We start from the raw sequence: 7,620 nt of genomic DNA, 5'->3' as shown, positions 1-7,620 counted from the left end.
AATGGTGTAATCACTTTTCAAAGGCTCAGTTAAGGCATCAAGTAGGTGGCAACACTTTGTGCGGCTGGAGCAAGGTCCTTCAGATTGTGATAAATGCTCTAAATCAATATCCATTATATTGCTGCCTCTCCCATAGTGAGATTCACAAGTCTAGGAATTAAGGGGATAGAAAGTGAAGTTGTTGCTATCATTATTACCCCTAGTGATCTTCTAGTACAATTTTTGTTTCCCATTACCACAACGTTAGGCTCTGCTGCTCTGGAAGTCTTAGTTCCAAAGGGAGGAATGCTTCTATCAGGAGACACAACAGTGATTCCAATGAACTGGAAGTTGAGACTGCCACCTGGCCACTTGGGCTCCTAAGGCCACTGAATCAACAGGCAAACAAGGGATTTACTAGACGGCTGTGGGGACTGATCTTGACTATCAAGAGATAATTGAGTTGCCATCGTACAATGAGTATTTCTGGAATGTGGGAAATCCTATAGAGCAACTTTTAGTATACCAATATTTTGTGATTATTAAGACAATGGAAAACTCCAACAAACTCCAATTCACGTAGGACTGCTAATAGCCCAGACCCTTCAGGAATAACATTTGGAAACAGGCAAATAAATGTAACCAATTGCAAAAAAAGAACTGTAATCTTTTATGAGTATTATATATATATATATATATATATATATATATATATATATATATATATCGAAAATATTTTTGTTTTCCTCCTTCTCTTCCACTTCCTTATCTAAGATGTGCTATGTATAATTAACGTCATATCTCAATATTTAAGCTATAAGATGTCAATGAGTGATGTGTGAATTAGATGGTAGAAGGATAAAGATCACTCAACATAAAAAGGATTTTTATTCTCCTTTGCTCAAAAGATTAACACAGGAGTTGGCAAACTATGGCCCAAGTGCTGGCCATCTGCTTTTATAAATAATGTTTAGTCGGAATATAGCCACATTCATTCAGTTACATATTGTCTGTGGTTACTTTCATACTACCATGTTAGTAATGAATAGTTGCAACAGAAACCATGTGGCCTGCAAAACCTAAAATATTTACTATTTGGCTCTTTAAGAAAGAGTTTTCTGACCTCTGGGTTAGCATGCTACTGGTTTTGTGGGGATAGTTATATTGTATGAGGCAGAAGGATGACTTCATTATTATCTTTATTGGGGATTAAATATGGAGATAAGCATGGGTGTCAAGTTGGTGAAGAACAGATTGTGGTGGCTTTATAAGGTGGCCAGATTGAACTACATTTCTCAGAATTCCCTTTCTTGTATATTTCCAGTTAGGTTGGACCACAAGATTCTCGTGGGCAATTTGGTGAGTGTAAGTAAAGCAATAGCTCACTTTTTTGTAGTTTACATACATTGTCTCCTGGCCCTCCTTGGTGTGGGACAGTGGCCAAGATTGGAACTGCTCTGTCTCCTCCTGGATTCTCTTTCAGCTTCTTATTCATTCAGAGGAGTTATTAGATGTTTGCATTCCTGTTGTGATGTTCACTATTGATTGCTAGTGTGTACTCAGTGTGTGTGTGTGTGTGCACACGTGCTTGTGCTTGTGTGTGTGTGCATGCATGTGTATGTGTGTGTTTAGCTCCATGACAAAAGGCTGAGGCTTCTGTATGACCAAGGTCAGAAGCAAGAACTGACATTGGTTTTAGCCTATCCTCATATGCATCAGCTTGTACTCTTCCCACTTTACATCCCGACTGTTTGCCCTGTGGACTTCAAGTTCCAGTGTCAGATGCAATGACAACAACCTTAGAGAGACTGTTTAGCTAGATCCTACAACTGCATCAGGTCAAACCTCTGTATATATGGATGACCAATCCATTATGTACAGATATTTCATATGACTGAACCCTAACTGATATGCCCAATAATAATTTATAAAGGTTAAAATATTAAGTAGGTATATTTGTTTTTTCTATCCTTCTGTTGTTAATTTCTTTCTTTTTTAAATTTTTTTTATTAAAAGAATTTTTTTTAACGTTTATTTATTTTTGAGACAGAGAGAGACAGAGCATGAACGGCGGGAGGGTCAGAGAGAGAGGGAGACACAGAATCTGAAACAGGCTCCTGGCTCTGAGCTGTCAGCATAGAGCCCGACACGGGGCTCAAACTCACAGACCGTGAGGTCATGACATGAGCCAAAGTTGGATTCTTAACTGACTGAGCCACCCAGGCACCCCAATTTCTTTCTTTTTTAAAAAAGATTTTGTTTTTAAGTAATATCTATACTCAATGTGGGGCTCAAACTTACAAACCCGAGATCAAGAGATGCATGTTCTACTGACTGAGACAGTCAGGTGTCCCTTCTAGTGTTCATTTCTAAGTCTTATTGCATTTTGTTCAATCAAAGTGCTTGCATGAATACTGCCTTCTAGAGTTTGTGAAGGTTTTCTTTATGACATAATACAAGGCCAGTTTTTGAAACCGTTTTCACATATGTTTCAGAACAATGTGTAGTCTCTGTTGAGTTCAAAGTTCTATAGAACTTGTTATTGTGCTATATAAATTCTGCATACACTTAGTCAATTTTGTCTATTTTATCTATTTTTAAAAAGAGTGTTAACATCTTTTATTATGACAGTGGCCCTGTAAACTTCTCTTTGTATTTCTGGTATTTTTGCTTTATAAATTTTTGAAACTATATTATTAGGTGCATAAAAGTTCATGAGTGATTTAACTTTTTCATGGACCATACATTTTATCAATATGAAATATCTATTTTTCACCCCTTTTAATGTTTTTATACCATCTTATCACCTTCCATTACTATTTAATTAGTAATTGAAATAATATGAAAAATGCTTAGTGTCACGCCTGAATAATAGTACACAGGTAATAAATGGTAGCTGCTGCTATTATTTTGGGTCCCACTGTGTACAGTTGTTTTTTGGGAGACAAAGAGGAAAAGGAAGGACTGAAGGACTCTAGTTTAAGAAAAAGAGCAACTGCCTCACAGGCACTGCATAGTGATGCTTAGGGCTTCTTTTCCCCTGAACAAGGTGATGGAACTCCAGGGAAGAGAGGCTCTTAGGCTTGGACAAATCACCAGAAAGCCTGCCAGGAGAGGTCTCCTAAGCAGCCAAGAGAAAATAACAGAAACATATTTTCTTGTTGGATTTTGGCCTTTCTGCTTTTGAGGCCCAGCTGAAACCAGGGATGGAAAAAAAAAGCAAAACAAGGTCAAACCTAGTAGTAGACATGTTTCTGTGGTTGGAAGGTCAGATTAATCTCTTCGGAGGTCCCCTCAGATTTGGGCACATATAGGCCTATAAAAGTAATGCTCAAAGCAGTGATAATTCTCCACCCAGTGGAATTCTCACCTCTGTCAAACTTAGATATATTGAAGATTCTCTTCTCACCGCCCCATTCCCCACATCTGCATCTCCTAGGTTTGCCCTGCAGTTGAGTCCATTTTATTTTATTAGAGGTCCTCATTCCTGTTGTGATGTTCACTATAGATTGCTAACTGCCCTCAGTGTGTATGCATGCTTACGCATGTGTATGTTTACCTCTGTGTGTGTGTGTGTGCGTGTGTCTGTCTGTCTGTCTGTATGTATGTATGTATGTATGTAGGTATGTTTTTAGAACCCCTAAATCAGGGTAGCCTTGTTAACTGGACACTTGATTGTTTAAAATCCTTTGACTCCAAAAACATGCTACCTGCCTGAAATTTTTCACTTCTCTTTAACTTGCTACCTGAAATTCATAGAATCATAAAAGATTAAAGCTTGAAGGTACCTTAGAGATTAATTAGTGCAAGTATCTCATTTCACTAAAGAGCAAAGTGGAGTCCAGAGAGGTGAAGTGATTTGCCCCAAATCACACTAGTGAGAGGCAGCCTGGAGTGTCTGGGGGTGGGAGAAAGTACATTCTAGGAGGTAGGAATGGACAAAATGGAGGTTGACAGGCACATGGCTTCTGCTGTTCTGGCCTTACTACTAACAACACAACACACTTTTAAGAGAAAATCCCAACTGCAATGGCAGCACAGTAACAACAACTACAACTCATTTGTACTGTGTTAAAAACTTACCATATACATTGTCTCATGTAAGCTCACTCCATGAGAAGTAACTATTATCACTAGTGTAGTGAAGATAAAATTGGGGCCAAGAAAATAGGAAAATCCATGGAAAATAGATAATGTGTCCTTAGGAGCCTGCTGGATATGCTGGTGGTCTGTCCCGCCCTTTCTTCTTCCTAAGAGAACCACAATTTTGTTCAGGTTTCTTGTTCTTCCCACATTTATGTGCCTTGGGGAAGATGACCACAATCCCAAGTTCTAGGGATGGCTTTGATTGGCTTAAGAGGAGGCTACTTGGACCATTTTGATGGGATGAAAAGCTATGTGTGTGGTGTAGTGTTCATCAGGAAAGCCTTTCTTTACTCTTCTGAAGAAACACTGGAACCTCTTTTCCTTTCCTACTAGGGAGGAATGAAGAATCATGCAGTTCCAATTGCCACAGGACCACAGCTTCGGAATGAAGCTGACAGAGACAACAAGCCTGAGAAGTAGAAAGAACCTGAGTCTTTTAGGATCTCACTGACTTGCTAAAGCAACGAAGCCTAGAGCTTGCCTTGCTTTTGGATTTGTAGTTAAGTGAGCCAATATATCTCCTCTAGAGACCAGTTTAGGAGAATTTTCTATTACCTTTAGCATCCTATAGCAGGGACAAAGGGATGAACCTCATAGCTAAGAATAAATTCAGCTTACTTCTGTAAGGAATGGCTCTGCTGATCTTTCTGATACATTTAAACATCTCTCTCTTCAATTAATATAAAGTATAATATGAAGAAGCTGGAAAAATATGAAATATTTTTCTTACAGATCTTTTAATCCACTATCAGAGTCAGCATTCCTGTATGGCTCCTAAAATGTGCCAGCTTTGTGCCAGATTATAATCAAATCCTGGCTCCATTACTTCCAAATATATGACCTTAGGCAAGTTAATTTGTCCCTCTGTGCCATAGTATCCTCAACTGCAACAATGGGTTAGTAATAGTGCCCACCTTACAGAGTTGTTGAGAAGATTAAATAAATTAATATATGTGGAGAGATTTAAAAGTGTGAGTACACAGTAAAGGCTCAAAACATTTAAATATTTTTATGGTGAAAAGCAGAAAGAATAAGCCAAGACACCTAATTATTATAAATAATATATACTAATAATAATATATGCTAATGTGGTTTTGGTATATTTATTAATATATTACCTATCATGTGCCAAGTATCTGGGTAGGTATTTTACATGTATTTTCTCTAATTCAAATAATAACTCTCTGAAGTAGGATTGATTCACTTCGTTTCCAGATGAAGAAACTGGTGTTCACAGAGGCTAAGGGATGTAGTCAAAGTTACATGTCCAGTGACTGTAGAGCCAGGATTTAAACCCAGGTGTAACTCCAGAGCCTATTCTCTTTCCCCTATCATGCAGCTTTCCAGAGCACCTCTGGTGGGGAACAATGAATTTAGGGTCAGGAACAACTCCAAGAAAGAGCAGAGAAAAAAGAGTGCAAACAGAAAGTCGGGCATAAAAGAAATAGAAGTGTTTGGAGATGGCGAAAGGCTCAGACCCATATTGAAGCTATCCCCTGAATGCTGTGCCTTTTTCCAAATGACCAGAATTGCAATAGAAGGTGCTGTTCCCTCTGAGCGATATTTCCCAAGTCTGAGAAGATGGGATGCACTAGGAATTCTTTCAGCCTTGCCATTTGAGAATGGAGAAGCAGGGAAAGAAGTGAAGGCAGTGAAATTAGAAATTCAAATGGCATATGATGAAATCACTTTGGACTCCACAGTTATTAACCCCAAGTTGGCTCATTCCTCTAAATCTTGAGCTCCTTCTCAAGTGTACTATACATTAAGTGCCAGAAAGTATTGATCTCTTCTTTCATACAGCTAGTACATCTCTCCACCACTGAAATGCAAAGAAGGAATAAATGCTGAATAAGAAGTTTCTTCTGGAAAGACCAGTAGTGAACACATTCTAAAGATGAGGCAGCAGTGATAAGTATCTTTCTGAAAAATGGAGACCTCCGATAGGAAGACCTATCCTGGAGGATCTGCCAAGGAATTTTTTACTATGGGGATTCCTAAGCACATTCACTCAATAAAGTGGTAGTGGCATTTGAAAGGATTTAGAAAGGTCTCTAAACTCTGATCTTGTCAGAATAGATTGTTGCAAAATGTTCCAGATAGTTCTTTAGAGCTTCATTTGAAGACCTTGACATAAGTCCAAAGCAAATCTCTGCCGTAAAAGTTGTATTGGTAGAATGATTAAGCATTACGTGGTATTCTTTGCAGAGAGGTGTTCATTTGATGAGGAATTGGGGAAAGCTTTTTCATAACATTATTGCAGCTCTTTGCAAAGACTTCAGTATTTTCTGGCTTCCGTCCTTGGTCAGAAGTTAACCACCACTAGTTAAGATAATTAGTAGTACATAAAACAATGCTTGAGGTTTAACTCAACAGAGTGTGGGAATGGAAGGATGAAGGGGGAGGAGACACCAAGTGCCAGACTTAATTGCCAGAGGCAAAGTGAGTGTATTGGTCTCTGAATAGGCCATAGGCCAGACAGTAACCAGAATGATTTGATCTACAGAGATTCTGGTGTTGGTTAATTGTTTAGGGGATTCTTGACATGGAAAGAGATGCTTAACCTGCTAAAGCCCTACTTGACTTGCAATCTTTTAAAAGAGAAGTCTAGTGAGTAAGAACTTGGCTTACATTACCCCTAAAGTGAGTCCTAGCACTCACTCAATTACTAGACCTAGATGATTTCACAATGCAGAACACCTAGAGTGGAGACTTGATCAAGGCTACTAATGTCACAGGAACAAACTGTGAATCTTCCCCTTGTCTTCCCCCATAGATCTGAAACCACTTACTGGGTAAATGTGATCAATAGAAAAGCACACACTCAAAACATTCACAGGCTCTTCAGCACTCACCCTGGACTTACACTAATTTATGGGGGCCCAAAAGCACATTAACACTGAGCCTTATAAGGGACAGTTATTAAATAGAATTTTAACCCACTGCAACTCATGGTTGGTCCTGTGGGACCCCAAACTCTTTTCCCATGGCTATTTTCCCATGATCTAAAGATAAAGATAAAATTGGACAATCTCAGCAACTGCAGGCATCTTTACATTGACTCCTTTACTCAGGACCTATGGGCTTTTACAACAGAGAGGGCCAAGTGTAAGCTCTTGGAATAACCCCTCATTGGCAAAATGCTTACAGAAAAGCAATATTACTGCCTTACACCCATTACCACCTAGCAATATATTGTACAATTGTTTGTTTGTATATGGTCTTTTTCCTTCCCTAGCATGTAATCTCCTTGAGGGCAGATATTTTGCCTATCCTGTTCACTGCTCTATCCTCAGTGTCTAGGACAATGACTGGCACATAATATATATTCAATTAATATTTATTGACTACATGGATGACTAAATTTCTGAAGGAGATTTCAGAAGTCAATGCCATCATCAAAGATTTGAAAGATACAGGTGTGGTAATTCCTACCATATTTCTATTTAAGTGAATATGGATGGGCCTTGGAGTATAAAAGTGAATAATCATAAA

The sequence above is a fragment of the Panthera onca genome, chromosome A3 (assembly GCF_046562875.1).
Source record: "Panthera onca isolate mPanOnc1 chromosome A3, mPanOnc1 haplotype 2, whole genome shotgun sequence".
Lineage (NCBI taxonomy): Eukaryota > Metazoa > Chordata > Mammalia > Carnivora > Felidae > Panthera > Panthera onca.
This window is presented reverse-complemented; position numbering follows the sequence as displayed.